This window comes from Bombus terrestris, chromosome 11, assembly GCF_910591885.1.
Source record: "Bombus terrestris chromosome 11, iyBomTerr1.2, whole genome shotgun sequence".
NCBI lineage: Eukaryota > Metazoa > Arthropoda > Insecta > Hymenoptera > Apidae > Bombus > Bombus terrestris.
The window spans coordinates 10,900,825-10,926,523 of record NC_063279.1 but is presented as its reverse complement, the minus strand read 5'-3'; the positions used below and the strand labels follow the sequence as shown (position 1 = coordinate 10,926,523).

The window sequence follows — 25,699 nt, the reverse complement described above, 5'->3', positions numbered from 1 at the left end:
GAGATCAACGACAATAATTACACGTGTTGTTTCAAAATTTTATTACACTATTTATCGCATTGCATTTTTACGAAATTGTTCCTTTTTCAAGTTGAGCCACGTCAGAAGTTGCTCGTACGCCACGAGATCTTTTATTACTTTCCGAGTAAAAAAGCGACAAAAATGTCAGTTCGAGGGTTTTTGATTGAGTTACATTTGGAAGCGAACGCACGAAGTGGCGCCTGTCATCGAAAGATAATTTCTCGGACGTACAAATAACAATTTCAACGGTGTAAATTTTTCATCGTCTATTGAACGCGTGACCACACATGTTAAAAACGATTCTTATTAATCCGTGGGATCTTCTGAACCGGCCTGTACACAAAGCGAAACAGTTATATGAACGTGTATGCGATAGAAAACGCGCGTTCGACGCGACACGAAACAGAGGAAGAAACGGTGAAAGGCAATTTTTGTTCAAATCACGCAATTTTCCGTTTCACCATTACTACGATAAAAAATATCGGAGAGAAAACTGTTTTTATGTATCGAGAGGAAACAGCGTGGACATCGCGAAACGCAAATCGCTTCACGTTTTATCGATCTATCGCAACCTCTTCATTTTCGTTAAAAAAACCATACTTTTGAAAATTTCTTTATAGTTTCATATATGTAATTAGTAGATAAATACTTTTCTTACTTCTTATAATGTTGCATCTTTTTCTATAAATTGCTTCACTGTAAATGAAATGAGATTTACCAGTGTGCGAAATTTCATCTATCATATTAGAAATAGTTCAAAAATCTTGTACTCTCCCTGTTCGTATTTAATTCAAATTAAGAATTTTAAAAATAAAACGAAGAAAAGAAAAAGTTAAGAAAATTAAAATGTCTACAAGATGCGATAATTTTCCTACAGGCAAAAAATGTCAACCAGTTGTAGCCACAGACTTCCTTTTGTCTCGATTTCGTTTTCAAAGGGTTGTCGCGCTTTTTTCCCAAGTTCTTCGCTTATTTTGCACCGTTTCCGTACAGCATTCTACATGGCTAAAAAACAGCAGACCTCGACTATTCCACCGTTGCAAGTGTTCCACCAAAGACGCAATGTAAGCTCTTTAAACGGACTTCGAAATTAGTTAATTAACTCCATTAAATATTCCCGTGTTTTTCTTTCTTTCGTTGTTATTTTTTAAATGCGTGCCGGGGCTAGGAACACCAGCTGGATTATCAGATTTCATCACTCTAACTTCTAAGTATTCAATTAACTAATTGCTCGGCCACTCAGCCGGATTATTTTCAAGCCTAAACGCAGAATCATCTCTATAAAATCGTATCCTGTAACAATCGAAAGAAACAAAATAAAATTCAAAATGACCTGTAGTATCTTATTGATAGCGATATTAAATTCTTTATGACTTCACGTACAAAATAATGTCGATAGTGTACTGTTTAGAAGGGTGACTTACTTAAAGATATTTTGTTTGTGATAATTTTATTATACTATTTTAAGGATAATATTAGGAATTTAAAATAATACTGTTTTAACCCTTTTCTTTAGTAATAAACAATATTTTATTAAACACCATCAAAATTCGAGGATTATTATACAAGAATTATAACAAATTAATTATTAAAATTGGATCATAAAAGAAAAAGATTCTTACATTATACATTACGATATAAATTGTTCAGTAATTAATAGCTCTCTACTTCTTATTATCTCGATTCATTAAAGAGTAACCAGAGAAATTAACACGTGGAACAAAGCATTATTGAAACTAATCATTATTTTAACAAAACAATCTCATCTTATTAGTAATTTCCACTTTGTCTTTATTCTTAATAAAGTAGTAAGCTTACTACTAAGCATTAGGGGTAGTCTAAACGGTTCACTTTAAAGAAGACATCCTATACAAACGATGCTTAAAGTACGGTTCCTTAAACAGGACCGATAATCCTCTGAAACTTGCTAGCGACAATCGTGCGTCAAACATCGTCAAGTTCTAAACACGGTATTCCAAAGGTGCTTAAGAACAGCGTCGTCCTTCGATGCGCAACAGTCATGTCTTCGAGAAACTTCTGCCCCTATCCCTCGAGCCCCTAGAGAGCTGGCGAAATTTCCTGAAAATTTCGTCAAAGAAGGAAATAACTCGACCAGTTAACGCGTCGTAGTCTGCAGCCGTGCGTTCACGAGGGAATCACCAGTGACATTTCAGAGGGCGAACCATTCCGAAGACCGAGAAAACGAAGACGAGGAAAAGGACGGTGCCGCTCTGGGTTTCCCGCCGTCTCGTCAGGTGTGTGAAATCTCTGCGAGCGATCGCGAGGCGCGGACGCGCGCGTTATATCGTGCGGGTCGATAAAATTCTAAAATATTAACGAGTATCGGCGCGGTCGCGGGACACGTTCTACGCGAATCGAACAGTGGAATCGTGTGCACAGCTGGCATTGAGAGCCAGCGCGATAACGGAGAAGAAAAGAAGGAGAGGTGAACGCGGAGAACGGATCGATATCGTCCGGTGTCGAGAGCGATTCGCGATGCCGGACCGCAGTTAGGAAGCCGGATGAAAATTGAAGCAGGACGAGACGATCGAAACGTACCACCATTGAGGAGGTAAAGAATCGCGTACTTGGAGCGGAAATCGAAGATTGCCGCTCTTCATCAACCGCGACAACCGTCAAGTGATTCCAGCCCATTGGCCTAACATTACTGTGGAGTTGTAAAGAGGCGATAGATACATGATGAATAACGTGGTGAATATTCGCGCGCTTTTAAAGGGGACGTGAATAATCCGTAGTTCGTCTAAGATTCAAGAGGATAACGAAAGTTCCTTTGAGATTCGATGAACCAGCCGTCTTTCCAGCGTTCGTAATCGACGTGTCCCGTTCGATCGAGCGATGAACGGTGAAAACACAGCCTTAAACATGAGTGAAACAGTGAATCTTGCTGACAAACGATTACAAGCCGCGATGCAACCAACGAAACGCGGTACGTTTAGTGAAGTGCATCCTGGCAAACAAACAGAGTTACCGCGTTACAGTGCCAGCGACATCCCGGCCTCGGCGGACCTGACTTGAGGAGCCAGGCGAACAAACGTAGATGTCACTGAGAAGGTCAGTATTAGGACAGTCGAAGAATTTTTCATGAGGGGTTGCATGGATAATTATCCGTTTTATAGACAATGGGAATCGTTTTCTTTAGCAATTAAAGTCACACGCATGGACGATTTAAAAATATGTTTCCATTTCTGGAACGTACTGCTATACAGAGAAGATTATGTCTTATTAAGACTCGATTCAATTCCAATTGTAAATTAATATTTAACTAGCGCCAAAAATGTTTCCAACTTATTTATTTATTTAACAAATCTACCTCATAGATTGAAAATGCGGATTCTAGAGTGTAGAACGATGTTCGCCACGTTTTTTCTCACATTTAGATGCAGGTTTACCCTCACAAATATGGCAGGTCGCTACAGATGTAAATGTTCCCGCGTGCAACTTGCACGTTTCGTTTATTAGTCGCAATTTGTCCTTTTTCCCTCAACGTTTACTGGAAGAATGTAGGTCAGGGAGGAAGAAAGTCCTAGAGAACAGACGCCAAGGGCTTGATTTGTGGCCTCTGTTTGTCGCCAGATTTTGAAACTGGGTGACGAAGGGAAGAATCTTGAAGATTCTGGAAACTGTATGGTACTTGTTCTTGCAACTTGATGTTTAGTTTGAATTGCGAACCAAAAAGCGAAGATCGCTTCAGTTTCACGGAGTTACATTATTCTCGTCCGTCCGTATCTTATACGGATATTAATCTCGTAGAACCAAATGAACTTTGTTTGTACCTTTCGTTGGTTTTCAGAAGTCGAAACGTAGGCGGATAGAATGGGGCAGATAAATAAACAAGACGAAGATAATAAATTCGTAATTGACAATGTTGTTTTCACTTCTGAGAATAGCTGACGCCTGCTTTGTCTTCATACCGAGATTTATTATCCACGTAGGCGTTTTATATCGGATAATAGTACTTATGTAATAAGAATCTATGTAACAGGCAAATACGAAGGACTGATAAAATCTATCTGCACTCGATGTTATGAAAGATCCCATAAGTCAAATTTAGAACTAATTTATTTCAAATTCTTTTATTTTTATTTATATTAGAAAATTGTATAGGAGTTAACGTATTGTTGTTAATTCATTATTTTCCTCTGAAACTCTGGTAAAGTATTTCCACAATTCCTTCTGTGTATGTATTCGTCGGATCGTTACATCTACGAATATATACTGCTAAACGAATTAATTATGCCTCTAGGAATCTAAATCAATTATCCGGATCTTGAGTTAACTAACCAAACCAGCAGACTTAATACTAACAGTCATTCAATTCTGGAATCCCTGCCTATCGTCTCACGGAATCTGTAAAAACAAAATTCTTGGTTTCTTCCATATCATTAATCTTCTATTGTCTCAAACTTTCTATTCGTTCTCCATTAACGACTCGACGTAATACCGGGATAATGTTGATTGCCGCGTGGCAAATATTTGTCCGCCCTTCGTGCTTAGCTTCTTAAGAATTCTGTGAAGGGAACGAATAATGAAACACATTCCAGAATTCGTCGAGTGAAAAATTAGAAACTGAAACGCGTCGGAAAATAAATGTTATGGAATTACATTGAGGGTTCCTGAAGTTAAGGATTAGGGTTCGGGTAATTAAATATTGGGGCGAATACTGAACAATTAACGAGATCCTTTTATATCAATTCGGAGGAGTAGGTAAAAGGTCGAAGTAATTAACCTGACGATAGTGTGATGCTGACGATTATGACACGCTTCAACGTTCTTAAAACTTCTACCTTCATTTTAAATGTACTTTCAACATCCTTAACGGATGTTTATTTTTGTAAAATTAAAATTATAAAAGCAATTTATGTTTAAATTTAATTCGGATGAAATGTATTTGGAAAGAATGAATAATAATGTTATTACGAAGTTTAAATTCTTTTATCGATGAAATTAAATTATTTATGAAACTTTATTCTTTCTTATTATTAATATAAGTAGCTTTATGTCTATTCCCATAGAAAACTTTCTGTTAAGTATTATTTAAAAGAAACCACCTTCACGATTTCATATTATATCAAAAAGTTATACCCAAGAATTTATTAAATTTTCCAAAAGATTGATTGGGATTTATGTGTTATGGCTACTGAGATCATGTTGCATTTTTTTCAACACTCGGTTGTTGAATAAGAAACAAAAAGCCAGACACCAATATTCGTCGCTTGTATCTAATTCGATGGAAGGGAACAATTCTTAAAGAGTTATTCGCGTGACGCCAGGGAGAAATTGCAGCGAATCTCGGTTCCCCCGAGTTTTCATCTATTTACAAAACTCAAAAAAGGTTTCATTAAAAAGGATCCAGTGTCCATGGGAGAAAGAAGCGACATTCGAAATTGCCAGTGCCTGTACATCTCTGCGTTTTCTCTGGGACGTTGTTTACCAAACTTTTCCACTTTTCATTTCAGCTGTCCCACCCCTTGTTTTCCCTAAAAAAAAAACTCGATGATTCCGAAACTCTTCGTTTCGGTGCACTCAGTAATTTTTCAAACTTGCTTATTAGGGAAATCTGACGAAGATAAAAATGAATAAATCTCAGAGGCAAAAATTTATGTAGAATGGTACGAAAGTTTGGGAATAAGAATAATGCAAATTTTCGTTGAAAACAGTTCGACAAGATTCGGAAGTCGAGCTACTCTATAAGAAATTTCGGTTTCCAGGAAGATCATTTTAAATTCCGTCGAGTACACGTGTACTCCAAATATTGATTTTGCAACGTGAACGGACCAACTGGCTTTTCTTATCTCTTACTTTTTTCGATAAGTAACTCCGATTATTAATTCGTTAATATCCATACATCGCTATTGCAAATCGACCAAAGTGTATCCAAATACTTCCAAACTTTAATATACAATTTCGTGAATCATCATCTATGCATGTCGACTAAACCTAGAGAATTCTCAATGAAATAACTAACCGAATGAAAATCAATTATCTTCCATAAAAAAAAATCATATGAATTAAATCAAACGAGTCGCAAAAATATAAGTAGCTTAGTTATTAATATAGTGATTTTAGTTAGAAATAATTCAAAATCAACATTTGTATATTGTTATTGTAACACAAATCACGTTTAACCAATACTATCCTTTCTCATTTATCATCTACATCTAACACACCTACAAATCCATCAGTGAAATAACAAATCGAACGAAAGCCGATTATCATTCGGCTATCAAAAAAGTTACTCCCGCATCAATCAAATCGATTGAGTTATTTGGCGCGTTCGTCATATCTCTTTCTTTCTCTTTCTTTCTCTACTTTCGCTCATTGGTCCAAGCGACAATCAAGCAGATCATCCGGAATTTTCTCCACGTTCGGCTCAACTGCGGCCGAGTGTAGACGAATTGGCTCGCAAACAGAACGAAGAGCAATCGTTCGCGGTGCCAAAGGTTTTTGGTAATTTGCGTCGGCGTCCTACGAATGCGGCGTCCTAAGATCCCAAGTCTAGGCACGTCCGTAGCCTCGGTTAGGCTTCGCGAAACGAAGGAAGTTTCGCGCGAGCCAGTCGAGCGCAAGGCAACTGGGACGTTTTGTCATTTCGCTGCGACACCGGTGCTCAAGATGCGAAAGAGGTCGCGGAAACAATGACCGCGCTTATCAGCCAGCATCTCGCTGACGATAGTTAGGGAGAAGTTCGGTAGCTTCCTTTTCGCTCTTTCTTTCCTCTCTACGACCCTTCGCTGTAGGGAAAAGTCTCATCATCATCAAAAATTGTAATAAAGACGATCGAAGATTTTCGGATAGTCGATTCATGGCGAAAAGGGAAGGGAATTGATTGACGATGGAATTCGATTTGACATGGAGGTGAGTTTTATTTTGTATAAGAAAAAATTATTTGCTCGGCGAGGTTTTCGTTAATACACTTCTCATTCAAAAGTATTAGGACATTTATAAAATTCGAAAGCTTAAGTAAGTTCGAAAAATTATTGTTAAAATATTAACAATAATTATTTCATTTGAAACGTTAAATTATGAACGACTCATGTATTTAATATTATGACAACTTTATTAATTTCATGTAATAAAATAAATTCTCTTCTTGCCTATGTATATCTGTTGCGTCTTTTGATCACTATCTTCATCGATTTTATTACTCATATTATGATTTTATTTCAGTTATTTGGCTTCATGCATGCTGTAGATCACCTTATAAAACTTTTTAGTTTTTGGAATGTTCTATCTGATTCATCTGCGATTCTCTTTATGGAATTTAGATTAAAGAAACTGTTAACGCATGCTTGAGTATAAAATTCTGATCTATTAATCGTTTCTTTGATACCGATGTCCTAATACTTATCAACAGGGTGTTTACAGTTATCCTAGATATTTATTTAGTATACGTTGAACCATAGTGATTTCATTAGTCTGCAGATTCTCATTTTATCGTGAGCCAAAGTTTAAGGAAATAAAGACTCTTGGAATCCCTGGATATTTCCACGACGTTAATATTGAGAATTTCCTCGTGTCTATATCGTACTCAAAGGTAATACTTCATCGAGCACTTCGAAGAATTAGAAAGGGGTTATCCTAAAACTTTCTTATGAGAAAACTTCCGACCGTGCAGTCGAGGCACGTAGGAGATCGCGTTACTCTCCTAGATGTTTGTCGACAACAATTAATACTCTTAAAAATTGGAAATCACATACAAATGAAAAGATTCTCAGCCCTAGTACGATATACAAAGATAAAAATATCCATCGGAGAAAGGGAAGATTTATAGAATCGCTACAAAATAATTGTATCTCAGTAAACTAACACAAACAAATAAATAAATATTATCTGTATAAGAAACTGATAACTATTGCCTTCAGTTATTAATTTTCTGCTACTTTGTCCCAAAAACTTATCTCTAAAATATCAACGTATCTGTCTTCTTTCAACTTGTTAATCTGGATAACGTCAAAGTAGCTTCGGGATTGCTCGGTCAACTCGAGAAACTATCCCCTTGAAACGGCATAGAACGAGCAAAACGAAGAGTGAGGGACGTAGAAAGTGCAATTAAGAGTGTGATCCTTTAGCCGGCGAGCAAGAGTCCGTGGCAAATCGAGGACATCTATGGAGCATAATTCGCCGGCGAACACGTGATGAGAGCCACTTGTCGGTGCAGCAACGGTTGCAGACATCGTTGGCCGTGATAGAGGCAACGAGCTGAAGAGAAAAGATAAAAAAGGGCGCGCACAGGCTTACGTTTATCTTCTTATTTACTTTTTTCGCGGGGCCGATTTGCTTTCAAGGCTAACGGATTTCATTCGTATGCAGATTAGAGGCCTCGCGCTGGTACTCGCACAATATCCGCGTACAATGGTTACGCCGGGACTGGTCTTTGCCGATTGTGCGGCACGCTACCTCGTCTGGAAAAAGTTGGCGCCGGAAAAACGGCCACAAATGGTAATTCCTATTCCCGTGCCGGTGTGTGCACACGCGAGAGAAGAGATTCGCATCCCCTGAAGCCAGAAAGCTCCGGGACAAGCCGCGGATTATTTCGCGCGCGTGCAACATTACCTTCTTTTCGGAGTACACGTTATCGTAATGCGTAATGTGTGGAGCAGAGTCTGTTATTGACAAGAAAAGGAAGGGTGTGAGGTAATTTTCAAGAAGATTTTTAGTGTTGGTGGTACATTGTGAGTGATACAGGAATTGTGAGCTGCAGACATAGTGGCGGACAAGAGAAAGTTTAAAGTTTGTGCTAGATATTAGTTACGTTATATTAATAATAACTTTGTTATACTAAACATTTTTCACCATGTTGATAACACATATATTATATCTATCTATAATTTGGTTGTTCTTATCGATTATAGTTCTGTCTTCTAAAATTGTGGCATTCTTTTGTACTGCTCACCCTTTAAATTTTCTTTTCTCTGCCTTTGCAGTGGCTCACGAAGATATTTAGACATTTAGCATACAACTCGTGTTTAAATATATCTATGTCAGGCGACTTGTAAAGAATTTAGATTAGATTAAAAAATGGAAAATCATTACGTGATTATAAACAATCTTTAAGAATCATTATTTTGAAACAGCAGACTATAAAGGACACATATATTGAGCATTGTAAGAATAATCCTATTAATTTCATGCAACAAAGGATATTTTCTTCCTTATAACATCATACTATGATACGAACGAAAAGAGTCATTTCTAACACAAATGATTTGTTCTATTTACATACAGAGTTTCAGAATTTGTTTAATTCCTGCGATCTTGAACTATTTTCTTCATTTCTCTTTCCTGCTATTTAAACACTCTTCATTTACATATCCTTGATGCAAACACACTTGAATCGCTCAACAAAAATTCACCAGTCACTTCTACGATATAATATATTGGAGTTGAAATAAACAATAACTCATTAAAATAATAGCGTTGCGGATGAAATTGACAATGAAATATCTCCGTTTTGTTTCGACCCCCAGTGTACTTCTTAAAAATAATAATTTATACGTATGCATATTTCGGTTTTAATTTAATTAATCGATACTCACACAGTGGGAGTAATTAAGGATTGTTAATATATACAAATTCTCTTTGTAAGCAGTTATTCATTTTACAAGAGCTAATTGTCAAGGGATAATGAATTTAATAGAGGCGTAACATGTTTTTAACACGATTTTATCCAGCTCTTTTGTCGTTGGTATTAAATTAATTCAAGGGGAACGATGAGTGTACGAATGGCTCTTTCTGTTTAATGAGAAGAAATGGTTGGAAGTTAATGGTAAGAAAGAAAAAATTAAGGAGTTAATAAGAAGAGAAAGTTCCCGTTAATCATAACGAAATAGCTCTCCTCTGCACGCAATTCTTTGTTTTTCTTCTTCGTTATGTGAAAGAATCTGATACCTGTTCATGTGCAATGATATACCGCCATTATTCAAACCGATATTAAAAATTGGAAATGATGGCTGTCATTGTAACGTTGGAAACTGGATAATGTATGCTTGGCAAAATATTTATCACTGCAGTATCGTAAACTATATTATTAACTTTGCTGAATAATAAAAATAATGCTATGAAAAGAAGGAATAAACGAGATGATTCTATATAGTTTCTATAATAATCTTTCTGTGCGCAGTTTAGAAATAATGTCCAGACATTTTTCATTTTAATTATCGTAGAAGAAATAATAAAATAATTTTTAGTAATTTTGTAATTTCTTTAAGAGTCTTCTCGTTACAGTCATTGATTCAAAAGCTAATATTGAAAAATTAGAATTGAAAGTTCCGGCGTAAGTTATTAATTTCTAAAAGGCACTTCGATCTTCCATAAAAAAGAAATTAAAGAACAAAGTGTAGCACAGTAGTTAGGAACGAAAATATTTCTATTTTTATTCTCGCGACTTCTCTTAGAAAAGTTTCCCCTTACTCGTGTCGTTAAGGTTCAGTTCTCACTGCAAGTTTCTTGCTTCCCGCTCGTTACACCACTCACGGGTGGGGCTATGAAATTTAATTAATGTAGAAACGACAGAGCACGCTTTGGAAAGTGTTATCTCGAAACAGGAAAACGAGGAGCGAACTCAGAATATGCCTGATAAAGTTTACTCCTGACGAAAGAGAGATTGCTCGTCTTATCAAGACTACAGTTGCAAACAATCGACTGGCACAGTCACAAGATTACTATACTAATTAAATTTCTTCCTTTGTAGCCGAGGTACGCGTACAAGGATTACCGGCGCTCTTTTCTGCAGGAAGCAACTCGCGAAACTTCGAATCGAACCCCTTCGATGCTCCTCCCTTTAATTTCACAACGAACAAGGCAGTTTCACTTTGCTTTCGAAACAGAAACTTTCTTCTTGCCTTTATACATAATTATTTTTCCCGCTTGTTTCATCTTATTTCTAGCTTTCTTAACTTTGATTAATTATAATCCCCTGAACTATTTCCTTTACCTTTAATTATTTCGTATTTTATTTAAAAAGTGGAAAATTGGAAAAGTGTATAGACTGAAAAGGATCGAAGACGAAGTGTCGTACGACAAAATTTTATTTTATGAGTTCGAATTATCGTTTCGTATATACGTACATTGTCTTCTTGCTTGTATCATTAGTCACTGAATATTCTGTAAAAATATATAAATTACATTTATTAACTTCTGGCATCTTTCCAAGAACAAAGGTTTGTAAAGAAAAATTTCATTTTATATTTTGTTTGATATATACCACCAGTTATTAGATGTCCTATGGGAACCTATAATTATATACTTACGTTACGCTCTCCATATTATATTTAACGAGATTCTGCTCACAAGCAAACGAGACAGAAATACCAGTAAAAGTTTCAAGTTGCAAAATTCAGTCCCATATTTTAACGCAATCCGCGCTAGGGAATAATTCCTGGAACTTTATTTTCTGTAACTTTATCCAGAAATCAGCCCAGAAAAAAATAACGCCATCAAATGGGCAAATTTCGAAGGTAAAATTCTTGAAGCTTTTTATTACGAACGATGTTACAATTATAGCAACAAATGAACAAAGACACCCGAATCCATCGTAGGTGAATCCATCTTCGAGTTCTACGAGGTTCGGTATCTCACTCTACTTACTTTGAAAGTCGCAGAAGACAAAAGCCAGTCAAAAATCTACTCCAAGGGCTTAGGAGGAAAAGCAGTAGCCACTCCTTCACAAAGACGCCCTTTGTATTTTCCCACAGTCTTCTTTCTTGGACCCTTGTCCTCTATTTGAACGACAAACACTCGTAGTCCCACGTCTGTGGGATCTGACGAGAGGTCCGCGCTAGTTCTAATGAAACTTCATACGTTGACATAGAATTGGAAAAACTATTTTCATGCGTGTTGGACATAAAAATCACATTTTATATGGTGCTATATAAAATAACGACATGATAAAGAATCGGTGATAATGTTCTTCGCGCAATGAAATTGAGGATATAAAATTGAGATAAGAAAATGAATAAATAAAAGCAGTGAAAAATATTCGAATTTCTATGAAATAACACATTCTGTCCAGTTTCATTAAGTGCCATGATATTTTATGACTGGCAGTTTGCATATATAGTTTGCTAGTAGATTCTTCCAGTGAAGATTCCTAATAAACCCATACCTTAAGCACGAGAACAGCAGATGTTAGATCAAAGTATCTCTGTCGTATCTATACGAGGGAGATCATCAGGCGAGAGCCTGTGGGAATTCTATATTAACGTGGTTCCGTGTGATGTCATATGTAGGATAACCGTCATACTTGGCAAGATGAATGTGCGAATGTACGTACGTAAAGTACCCTTAATCAAGCAATTCCTCTTAGGAAGTGTTCTATAGCTTTATCGAATGTTCCTTCTTCCCTATCATTGTTATTTGCTATGTTCTCAAAAACTTCTCTACAAATATTCTTTAATTAAATAAAAGATGGTACCTGTTCAGAAAATTTCTTTTGAAAACACTCGTGTTTGCTTTTTCAGTTTATGAAGTTCCATAACTCGTTTCAGTGAAAATAGAGTGTTAAGGCAAAAAATCGAATGCTCGATGTTTGATCATTTTGACGACCGCGGGGAACTCCAAGCAACAGCCTGACGAATCCCTCGGGCTATCTTGAGTTTAATTAGCCGCGGCTAGTTATTAAGACGATTTCCTGGTTTCGCGGATTACCTCGCCCCCGCAGCGCTGAATAAACTTAATTAACCAGCAGGCGGTTTGCTTGCCTATTCGAGAAGAACTGTCTGATCAAATAATCTTTTCCAAGCACGGGATGGAAAAATCCCAAGGAAGGAACCGTCGATCTCGATGTATTTATAGGTTTGATAACATCTATCACGAGGTATTTGCAATTTTGCTAGAACTCTTTCATTCTTACACCTATGGTGTAAGTAAACCGTACACTACAGAGAATTTTTCAATTCTTAAACTTTCAAAACAATCTGTACAATTGTGAAAAAATTACGTACGAGTAACATTGTGTTTGAGAGGACAACACTTCATGACGAAAGATTGGCTGATCACAAGGAATCTCTACTACTTACAATTATATTTTAAATCCTGCAGGAAATCTATTATAAGAGAAAGCTATACAGAAAACTTGTGCCCTAATATCGCTGATAATCGCTGAATAATCATTAATTAAATCTTTAACAAAATAGTTATTCACGTGGTAATTAACGATTAACGATAAGTGGAAATTTAATAAGCAGTATTAGTTGCTCAAGTTTATACTTCGTAAGAAGCGAAAATTTTCATATACACTAGCCTCATTAACCTGTCAACGAATAGAAAATATAATTATAGAAAGTACGATTAAACTACGAAGCGAAGAAACAATTTTCTTGAAACAATAAGCAATAAACAGAATAATTTTCTCCGAATCAATCGTAATAAAGCATGAAAATTCTGCTCTTAATAAAGTAGTTACTTGTTAAATAATAAGTTATCAAGACTTTAGAGAGAGAATGAAGTTTACAGCAGCAGTTGAAGTGGCGCGATAAATCCAGTTACAGTAAAGCTGCATTTACTTAGAAAGCGAAAGCACTAAGATCGCGAAATGATCGTTGTGCTGAGTTATTGGCGTCCGTTGTGTAATTTAAGAATGGGACAGTAGAAGGGTCGAAGAAATTGAATAAATTCGACAAGGATTGAGATAACCGAAGAAACATTCTCGGTCGGAGTTTCCGGATGGAATTTCAATGGCGCCCGATACCGATCAGGCGAAAGTATTTCATGGAAATGGAGAGCAATGAGGAGTAAACGAAATATCGATAGGACAAACGCGATAGACGGTAAAATCTGTCTGGGTATTGTATCCAATTTTCTTTGCTGTTCGAATTCAAAGGAACGAGTTACGATATCCATCGCCTCCATCTCTTTTAATTGAGTTTTTAATTGACGGATTTTTTTCTCCTCTTTGAACATGAATGATCGTACGTGCATCATAAATAATACATACAAATATATCTACGTATAACGCATTTAGCGGAAAATTGAATCGGTGGCATTTGGTAGAGAAAAATAGAAAAACTCCGTCAACAATTTTTCAATATTCGAGAATGAATATTTACAATCTTCTTATCTATCAATGACTAATTGTTCGATAAAGCAGCTTAGATTTTACTGATAAAACGGATAAAAAATTGCTTTTCGACAAAATGAAAAAGTGAGGTAAGAAGTAAATGTTTTCTCTACTTTCGTCTTCATTTTTCATTTCATCTTATTTACAAGTATGTCGCCGTATTCTGTCCCGGTAGAGAAGAAGCTTCGGGATAAATTATTCAGCCGAGATTCTTATCGGCGACCACTTAAGAACGCATTATGCGACGTCATATCCAGTCAGGCCGAGGAAAAACGGACCATTAGGAGCGTGAATCACGCGAAATATCAAGCCTGGAGAACCACACCTCTATTCATCACTGCCTTTACCTTGCAATCGGTGGTGTAACAATAACGTTTCCGTGTTACTTGTTCGTCGGTCACGAACGCTCGGCTCCACCGAATATTTTCTCCTCTTGAAGCGACATAAGGCAATAACAGAACAGAACAAAAGCGAGTAAATACGCGCGGACGAGCTCGGAAAATAAAAAGAAGTTATGCTGAAAATCAGCAGCACGTCCTCGATGAACGTTCGTTAATTCTTTTTTCGTTTTATTCTTTCATTTTATTCTCTTGTCCTTCATTCTTATTCTTCTTTCCCTTTTGTTTTTGTCAACAACAGTGTGAAGGATGGTTGGTCGAGTTGTTTAAATGACGAGATTACCAGATATTGAAACCGTCAAATGTATTTAAAAATAATTAATAAATACAGAGTCAACGGTAGATCGCTCGGTACTAACTGATTCGTTAAAGATCGCTCGAGTAACTGGACGCCTTACGATCGTGATCTATTTATATTGGTCGGGGGAGTACCGGAAGATTTAAATTCGTTTTAGTTTGACGGTTGCATGTAGCGATGACGTTGTTTTTCCCGGAGTTTATATTTTATTACAAACAAAACAACATGATTCAAATTGTCCTCTAGTCCATGTGCCGCTACAACAGTGAAATTTACGTATGGGAAATCGATCTCATAAATTAAGTTCATGTTGATTCGTCAGGTAAAGCACGAACACTGAGAGTGAGATCGTGAAGCGACAGCCTTTGAACTGGCGCGTTTAATCGACTTCTGGCTTGTTTTCTCGTTTTGAACTTCTTATTGAGAAGTGGTGAGAAACGGTAAACGAAACGTTTAATCAACTCTCATTAATAAAGATATAAAGGTACAGAAATGCACAGAATACACCATAAACGCAGAAATATATAAGATAATCAGGGTACAATACGCGTTATAATATTCGGTGAGTAAAACAAATTTCAAGTTACAGAAGCTGATTAGAATACTTGTAGAAACATTTATAAAAGTCGTCAGATAATGAGGATTGAATATCGTGATTGAAACAAATCTGAAAATGTATTTACGTAGAAGCTACGAGTGCAAGAGATTTCGCAGAGAACACAACAATATTTATACAGCAAATTATCCATAATATTAATAAGCCTCGATATCCAATGGGATTTTTATTTTGGCACTTATTACAAAATAATTATTGCTTCTAACAAGTGAAGTATCACTTCCAAAAGAAAGAAGAATAATGCATTAAATAAAAAGTAATAAATTGAATAAAAAGTACCTACTTACCCTAAAATAAATAAAGAAATAAGAGTTTTTGGACCAGAGGATTCACGTTCTAAAGCGTTTTGCAACCGCGACCAAAAGAAATATACAAAACGTGAGAGTAATTCGCGGTTGCGAGCTGGTATTCCACGAGAACCGCAACTTAGTCCGCGAAGAAAACAAAACCGAAACGTGACTCGTAAGAGTGCGATAGCTGGAAAAGCTGGCTCGATGATTGCATCGTACTGTTCTCGGTTCGTAAGCAATATCTCGCGTCTCCGTGCCGGTGACCTAAATTCTCGTAACGGGAGACAGGAAAAAGATGAAAGGATGGAAGATGGACAAAATGTTATACGGTTCGACGAACCGACCAATCTGGCGACTGTAGGCGTTATTAAATTGTCATTGTTTTTTCACGATAACTCGAATTCAATGTCGACGGATTTTTCTTAGCTTTTTCCGAGTCCTGGTTCAACCACAAAGTCGAATATTTTTGTGTTTCTGAATGATCGTATTTTAGATTTTTATAAAATTAGAACAAAAGTTCTAAAGCCTCTTTAACGATGTTGGTCTTATGTTTGCGTCATTATTGTGAGAAAGAGAAACAGAAGAAGTATAAAAAGAGAGATGGAAATGAAGGGGAGAGAAAGCTGCTTTTTGTCCTGAATCTGAAACTAGACTTTATAAGTAAGCTTTCCTAAGGTCCATGGATTAGGCGCGGTAATAATGAAGGTCAGATGGTATACCTGTATGAAAAGAGTACTTTCGAGAATTTTATGTTGCCACTATAGTCGAATGTTAATCTTTTTAGAAAATTATGTATCATTTTAAAGTGAACATTAAAATCAAGGAGACTAAGAACGATCCATACTACTTACAGCAAGAGGCTAACTGCTGCAGTAAAGTAAATTTATTATGAAAGAGAACTATAGAGAATGTTTCATATAATATTGCTGGTATAATAATAATTATTATAAAATGTAATTATAACGATTAGTGAAGTTCCTAGCTAAATAATGTTTCACCGAGAAAAATAATTATTCAGGAAATGAGATTTCTTGTGAGAATCGGAATTACGGCGAAATATAAATAACATATAATTATTCGTATAATATCAGCCTTCTTTCGTATAATATTTCGGATAAATTCGCAATCATATCTTACGCGTTCGATATGAATATTACTTACACATTTTAAAAAATTGCATTTATGAGCGGATTGAATACGAGAAAAAAAATTTAATTTTTTATGAATTTATTATATCACTAATTGTACTATAATTAAATACATTTCACACTTCGATATTATTCGCGTTATACCTTACGTTTTGAGGAATATACTTTCCACTAAATTGGGGGGGGGGGGGACAAAGCATTCTATTTGGTAGGGAAATATTTTGGATAATTGAGAGTAACTCAAACACCACGCAATTAATTGAGCGTAACAAAATGAAAATACAGACAGAAAATAACGAATCTTCCAATTACGAAATATATCATCGGTCAATTTCTCGATTACGAACGAATCGAACTCGAATTTCGGTGTAATCAAATTTAGTCGTTCCCCTAGTTCAGTGATAAGTTATTTTCAGCATCAGCTGTTCGATTACTTGAAGATAATAATTAAAAACTAATAGCCCTTCCCGGTCGAATAAAGACTATAAATTTAATAAGCGGTAGAGGAGACAATATTCTGAAGCTTCGCTCTAAAAGGCTGTCAAAATTCAATGAACGGGAATGTTCGCGGCGTTAAAATGCAAAGAGGCCATCGGGTTATGGAATACATACATAAAATTAGATGGAGATCTCTTAATCCGCGAGAAGATATTCCGAACGTGAATCCCCGCCAGATCCTTTCGTTTATTGATGTCGACCAAACTTAAGAATTGAGCCAAAATTTCAATCGAAATCTTCAAACGCGAAATCTTCAGGAATTTCTAATTTTTTGTTATTAACGTAATTTTAACCTCAGTAAGGAAATTATCCTGCAATTTTTTGCTATTTCTAACAAAATTAAAATTTTTCCCTGTACGAAGAAAACGAATATTTATATAATAATATTTTTATTATTATTATGCTTTATCGAATGATATTATTAATTTCCCACGCCATTAACATTTCGCAATGTTAAATTTTGAATAAAGTTAAATGTTGAATTCGATATTAATCGTTTGGAAATATTAGATTCCATTTATCCGAACCTGATTATTATTATCAAAGTCTTTTGCAATCGATGATAGATGAAACTATATATCAAGATTTGTTTGACTTATTACCAGTAAAATATGTTAAAATTTTTATTATTTTAATGATAAATTATGTATTATCTTTTCAAATGTTATGAAATGTATTCCATATTTAATATTTTGTATGTATTCCATATTAATTATTTTAATAACAAGTTCTGCTGTAGAAAATCCTAAAGCTGAATTTTTAAAACTAAGAAGATATAAAACCGATTAAATATTCAATTATTATAGAATCAGTGCACCTGGCTTCTAATTATTTATTCCAGCAGAACGAAGCTTGACAGATGGCGTTATTAGTATTCTAATTAACAATAATTTAAAACAATAAATGTCGAACGTCAACAAGAGAGTAGCCTGTGGCACTGTATTCAGAAAATTCGACCCAAGAATCGCGATAATTCAAACGGAAAACGACTCGAGTATATCGTGCAATTGTCGCGCACGTATGTTTCAAAACTGTCAAGAATATTTTCCTTCGAACTTAAAAAGTCACGTCGATTGTGAAGAATTTCTTGAACGATCCGTCATCTACCATTTACATATTTCTACTTTTCTAGCCATTATTTTACTGTGGTTGCGTCAATATCTTCGTAAAACATCACGTTCTGCTTCCATTAGCGAGATTATCCTGTGTGAGGGTGGCAAGTTGATGGTCGAAAGGTAGAGCAAAGGAGAGAATCATTGACGCTTGTGTCTATGGGTTCATGGCTTGGAACGCCGGTGTTTCTACACCTTGTTTTATGGCTTTTTTAGTAGCTACTAAGGTGACTGTTAACTGTTTATTGCTGTAATATCGCTATAAGTATACACGCTGAATATAAATATAAAAAAGCAGAATTAAAATATGAATTTCATTAAATGCAAAATAAATATATTAAACATACTCTGCACATAAATACAATTCTACTGTAATGTTAGGAAATCTTAATGTAACTTACATATTATTGTAATGTAATCCTAATACTACATATTTTTAAAAAATATTGTCACGTTGTATTTCATAAAATCATACGGCCACACATTTATACGTTCTTTATTTTTGAGACTGATGTTACTGAAAGAAAATTTAGAATGTCAAATAGTAATACGTTCGGATAATATTTGATATTTGGAATTTTTTCATTAATACAGAGATTAACGGATAGTATTGAAATATTTTGACACAGGAAATATGATTAAATTGATTATAATTGTACATATGTACAGTACACATTTAGTACGTAATGTCTAATAATACATAGTTATGTGTGTAATGAGAAAGTGTTTCGAAATTGTCTTCGTATTTCAATTTAATTCTAGAAATGGGAATGGTAGCGATTATGAGCGACGAGGGGATTCCGACGAATTTATTGTTGATTCGCGTGGAATTCCAGACAATAGAAAGTGATAACCACCGTCTAAATCAGATTACTCTATATATGAAGCGTTGCAATTTGTCGAGACTGTACAGCATATTAAACTGGTAGAAATTTGATTTCAGTATTCCTTAAAATCCTTTGATAAATTCATTAATCCTAAAAAATAACTTTTTAGAACGAAATATCTTCGTATGACTATCCTCTTGGGCTTTCGATTTTTCCTGTGAATTCAAGTACGACTTCAAAAAATACAAAGAACACAGTTATATTCTAGCCATAATAACATCATCTTTGAAGAAGCTTTTAAATAAATATTCCATATTCCAAATATATTAAATCTTTTCATAAATATGTAATCTTCGCACTCAATGGCTGTCTATTTCGTACATAAAAACATAAAATATTTATCTCTTTCGTTTTTAATAAATCCATATGTGAATAAATTTTATGAACAAATGTTTCAGATTATATGAATATAATTTTACCAAAGGATGTTGCTCGTACAATAAATATTATTGTTATTGTTATTAAAAAATTATTCCTTTCTTTCGGAATATATTTCATTCAATTATTGCGTGATTTATTTTGAAATTTGCCTTCTTGTGAATATCGCACATCTTTTACTATGCACACCAATAACATAACGCGATAAATTCTCCGCTGCAGTGGTCGCAACAGCGATACCATAAATTTCACTCAGCCCCTATTATCTTTTCCGTGTGAAGTTAAAAAGACGGCGGAAAATCTACGAGTGGAAGCTCGAACAATCGTGGAATGCTTTAATTCCGCTAAATAACGAATTAGATTAACGGTTCCTCGAAACAGATCGAAAACGGGTTTCTCTGGAAACCTGGAATGCGTTTCCGATTCGACCGCGAAACCACGTTTGGTCCATAGTGAAGTGCGTAATTAACGAAACTCAACGAACCGCGAAACGATTAAGCGAACGAGACTAGGTTCTCGGATCGTGTGTCATGAACCAGTAGAATGAAACCACGTTCGTCGACATTAACTTCAACTGTTTGTTATTTTTTATTGATTTTCATGACTGATAACTTGGTCTGGATGGAAAATATGATTAGTGACTCATTTGGTAAGACTTAAGTGTTAAAAACTAAATTATCGAATTTCAATTGAAATCTTCAATTAAGACGAAGAAATATTTTTGAATGATTTATTATAAGGTATTGATATAAAATAATATCATTCGTATGAAGATAATGAAAGTAGTTAATTGTACATAAATGTATATTGTTAAATGATTATTAACAACCCATAATGCAACAAATTAGTAATAAATCTGCTCACGAATTTTACTTTAGTCCCGTATATCTTTAATAATCTGAACTACATTCATGCTCAAAGGTATACCATTATATGTCTCAAACAAAACTGGATAAATAACATTAACACAACCCTCAAATATTTCCAACCATCAAACGATATTACTTGTACCTGATCGTCGCTACAGGATTTAAGAAAGCAAATTGCAAAGCAATTCACGCAGTTCGAAAATCAATCATTAACAAAGTTCTGTTGATAACAAATCAAACCGCCAATAATTGCTGTTGCCGAAGAACAGAAACGAAATGGAGAATAGGCCGAATTTAATACGACTGACGATTTGACGACATTTCGATATTTGTTACTGAAGTAACAACGTTCCCCTGGACTTCGTCTTTTATTGCCTATGTACATCGAAAGTGGGACGGGAATTTCGGTCAGGGGAAGAAGTTGCGAATCTTCGCGACGAAAGTCGATAAATGACCAGCGTATTTGTAGTCGCGATTGACTTAAATGTCGTTCTCGCGAAATTTACGACTTCCTTTTTGTTGGGGCAAGCATTATACGTTTGGTGACTCTTAGAAGCACATAAAAGATGTTTAACTCGATCTGATAGGGTATGATGTATACCAATATTTTCAAAACTGATGTTTATTAGGGCCAAGGGGTTGATCAACTCGACTGGCCTCGAGCTAATTCTTCGTAGTTATTGCACAATTGAGTGTCGCCTACATTCGAAGGACCATCCAATTTAACTTAATATTGGGGACGTGATTGCTATAAGTTTCCTGATCGAGACTAACTGTAAATATGACTCGAAATATCGACGATGATGTAAACTGGCTTATTTGGCTTGTTACTTGGTTGACTAATTTTTCTTCTGACTTTGACTAGGAATTGTAGTGTCTTGTTGCTCTCGCCCTTTCCTCTTCCGGGTGTCATTTTCTTGGTCGAAAATCCTCAAGGATGCTAACTAGCTTATTTCTTTAAAATAACGACAAATCGGTACCTCCATCAGACCTCAATTCTCAAATCGATCGCGCAATCTTGTATGCCAAACATAGAAACGATTTAACGTTACATGATAGGCCATGAATGTCTCGTAAAAGTAACGAGATAGGTAGCTATAACGATATCCAAGGATGGAGAAAGAATATGAAACTCAACCAGCGAGAAAGTACGTTCGAATGACATTTCACTGTCGTCATTGTCTCCTATGTGAGACGAAAGAGGTTTGGGTTGCTTGAAGAAAGAAAACTGGCTCCATTGAGAGTCATAAGGCGTGAAGCTCGCAAGGGTCAACGATAAAATATAAGGAAGGTGCTTTCGAGGGCCGCTCGAGACTTTTACTCGTCGGCGTAATTTTAAATGAATCCTTCTCGACGAACAAAGCGGTAGTCTTTCTCTGAAAAAAGATAGGAAAGAAAAGACGAAGTTACGACGGGAGATCGTTGGTAAAAATAAAATGTTTGTTAGGAATTTTTATGTCGGGATACGTCGGGATACTGCTCCGTCGAGTTGCACTGACGTGCCTTTCTTTTAGGAATTCTGCAGTAAATGCTGTGCTGTTGCTCACGATCCTGTTACCAGAAGGTATCTTTGGTTTGGATTGGATTTGGTCACCCTTAGGAGTGTTATAGTGTGGAAGGGTTAGACCCTTGGCTAGGCCTTAGCCAAGGCTTAGACCTTAGCCGAGGGTCTAACCCTTCCACACTATTCTAAACAACTACGCCCTTGATACCAGATAGCTACGATGACTCACGAAAATATTCGATCACTTGCGGAAACCTTTCATGAATCCCTAGTGTACCTATTGTAGTCTGATTTAAAAACTTCTTGAAAAATTGTATATCTAATTTGTTCAAGACTTTTTCTGTGACGTTCAGATTAGAGGATTGAGGACATGTAATTCTTGACTCATAATATTCTGTTTATGTCTTACAAGTAGCTTATAAAAAAATTCTTTAATTACTCATTTCTTTGACAATTTAGATCAGTTATTACATCTTGTATAAATCAGTATATACGATAATACATGTGAACGTGGTATACGTGGTATACGCAGTCGTGACGCTAGATTTCATAGCACGAATAGTTGCACGGACATTTTGCATCGATACACAACAAAAGCGGTTGCTGTGCGCTCGACTCAGCAATCTGAAAACGTCGATGTGGACGATCGGATCGATTCCCCTTCCGTACCCCGTATGGTCCCCGAACGCAGCAGCTTCCTTTATTCGCGTTTGAGTGCCGGCTATAGCTCTCCACGAGGATTCGATAACGGGGAGCTGCGATCGGGGAACCGCTCGATAAGCCCCGACAACCTCGAAATACTAATTACCGGACGCGACTTAAAATCAGCCGACGGCCCTCGCGACTGATCTCGTTGCCACGTTCGGCCACGTTCCAGCTGAAATTTAATTAAGCCATTGCATTGCGGCGAATAATCGCCGATCGATCTGAACACCTATGGAATCGTTCCCCTTCTATACCTTGGCGATGTTTCGGACCGTGTACAGAGCGTAGTTATTTCAAATTACGTTTGTACAGTTACGTCTGATCGGTTTATTGGAACGATTAGGCGATTAATTGCAGTCCTATCGATCTACTCGTTGGAATATTTATGTTTTACGATTAAAACGAGTCACGTGAATTTTTCGTTGAAAGTTGGGATGTGTACCGGTTGTATGGGAAGTTCGTAGGATGGAATGAAAAAAAAGGTTGTATTACCTTTTAAATGTTTTTATTTTTAATGTAATACAATTAGTATGCTCGGTGTATTAATAGACAATGGTTCCTATCATTAATACTATTACGCTTGCGAGTGAATGGAAGAGCTGGTCCGTAGCTGTTGCTTTGACCTGAATTTTCATTTAATGCAAATGTAATTTGCGGGTTCTATGGTAGTAGAATGAGCTTGATAATCTAGAATGAGACAGAAGGACCAAAATAGCCAAAACTCGTGACACTGCTACAACTTACAACCCTTAATTGTTCAATTCAAATTCCGTCTGAAATCAAAGTTAATACAATGTGGACGTTGTAATGCAGAACATCTTGGGAATATAAATTATACTCTTGGAAAATACTGTAATAGTTTTTTTTATGAAATTAGCTTCCTAGGGTGTTTCTCCAAGTAAAATCACTCGCAAAAGTATAGCGTGCGAAGGGATGGGAGGATACATATCAGCATATGCGAGAGAGAAAGTTTTTGGAGAAATTGAACGCACCCGTTCCATTACGTAGACTCGTATGACAGCGTTATATCTGTGCACATAGTATAATACTATTAGTCCTCCTCATTTTTTAATATAAGATGTCTAAGACAGTTTTGCATCATGTATTAGCTTTGTGAAAAATTCATGAGACAATTTTCGCTGTAATAAATAAAAAGTCACCTTGACGAAGGCTTGATGTAGGGATTACGTGTTAAATATGAAAACTTCGAGGCTGAATATCTCGACCTCGGTACCACTAGGCTTCCTTAACTTAGCCACATGCACATTGTTTCCTTTTTAACACATAGTTAAAATTTGAAGAAATTCCAGAGAGACTCGTTTTCCCGTAGAAATACCTTAAGAAGAAAAAGCGAATATAAATATTTACTGCATCAAGACTTACTTAGTGAATCGACCTAAATAAAGTGCATACAAAATTCATTTCACTTGAAAGTTGCATTGATTTACTGTGCTTACGAATATTACGTATGAATTGAAATTTCGATGTCACACAAAATTTTGCATAAAGTCTAATCGAATATCTATACTGTGCGAAAGAAACATGGAAATCATTCAGAGAATAATCAGAAATTCAATGTTCCTCAGAAACGGTTATCGTGAAAAATCATAGAAACAACCGGCAATCTAAAGTTGGTGAAACAGCGGGCTTGATTTTCTCTGGAAAGTCATGAAAAAAGCTCGATATTTACTCGCATAACAGACCGACACATTGGCGAAACTTGGCGAACTAGAATGAAATCGCGTTTTCTTACGAAGTACGTAAGTTTTCAAAATTCCAGAAAATCCTGGCCTGGAATTCCCACAATGCCTCTTTTCAAGTCACGGAACGTTAAATAGCGTAACAAACTTCAACTCCATCGAGACCATGTTTTATCCGGTGATCGATAAGGTCTGGGTTACACAGCCGTCGAGCGAACCTCGCACGATTTTCACGAAGTCGCCGGTCGAAAATCGTAGAAATTGTGTTTTAAGGCGCGAACTTCCTCGGGAGGACAAGAGTTTAAGATTACCTTGGCCAATCAAGAGTTGGATTAAGGAAGATGTAGTCTCTCGGGGCGGTTTCCATGACTACCATCCCCATTTCTATATTCTCCTTTCTGTCCTTCCTCAATAACACGACCCATCTTACCTCCACCACTTCGTCTGGCACGAGGAAAGGTCACAGGGTCGGTCTGCCGCGAGATCGTTCGACTCGCATCTTGTAATCGCGAAGTAGAATCATCCGAATCTCGATAGCTGACCGTGCGTCACCTTGCTGCCCATTTTCTCGATGGATTGGCTATTTTGCTGAACTCTAGTGCTCGTAGATTTCAAATAGAGAGAAAATGGAAGACACTTATTCCTTGAATGGGTATCTCTAGTTGATTCGGCAAGGCAATTCAATTAGCGTGAGAATAACCCTATATAGTATAGCATTAGAGGAAACCTTACAGTGTTTCCTTCGAATTTTGAAACTCCGTTTCGAATATCAATGACCCAAGAAGAAGATCAGAATTGTGCATCTTTGGACTATATTTTTACACACCGTGGCGATAAAACTGCATTTTGATCCAAAAAGAAAACGCGAATTCAGTCCACTCGTGGATCTTTGCATATCTTGACGATATATTTACATACATATGCCAAGGATATTCCTGGTGTAAGGTGCATGTCAGAAGCGATAAGCGTGATAAATAATATACTTCAAAAGTAAACGTGTTTCTATGTGGTGTATACATACGAAAATACGTGGGTCCTTACCATAGAAACCTTCTATACACATATCATGTGATATTTGAAATCAATGTAGAATGGTATATGAAAGATACAAAATATTTACTGTCAACTTATATTTCGTAAACAATTATATAAAATTATAGTACACCATATAATCATCTTAAGAATATAATAATTGTTT

The 25,699-nt window shown here is 36.1% G+C and overlaps 1 protein-coding gene across 8 annotated transcripts in view; it reads left to right on the top strand.

The window, feature by feature from the left end:
- LOC100646717 (small conductance calcium-activated potassium channel protein) overlaps positions 1-25,699 on the top strand; it is a 245,250-nt gene that overhangs the window by 130,669 nt on the left and 88,882 nt on the right. Inside the window, exon 2 of one of the 8 annotated variants that reach the window (XM_048410398.1) lies at positions 2,196-3,093. The exons of 4 other annotated variants lie outside the window; for them this stretch is intronic. The gene's annotated coding sequence lies outside the window, so the exon portion shown is untranslated. Of the gene's footprint in view, positions 1-2,137; positions 3,094-25,699 lie in introns of all 8 variants that reach the window. 3 more of the 8 variants (XM_048410397.1, XM_048410396.1, XM_020865499.2) reach the window with 3 other exon arrangements.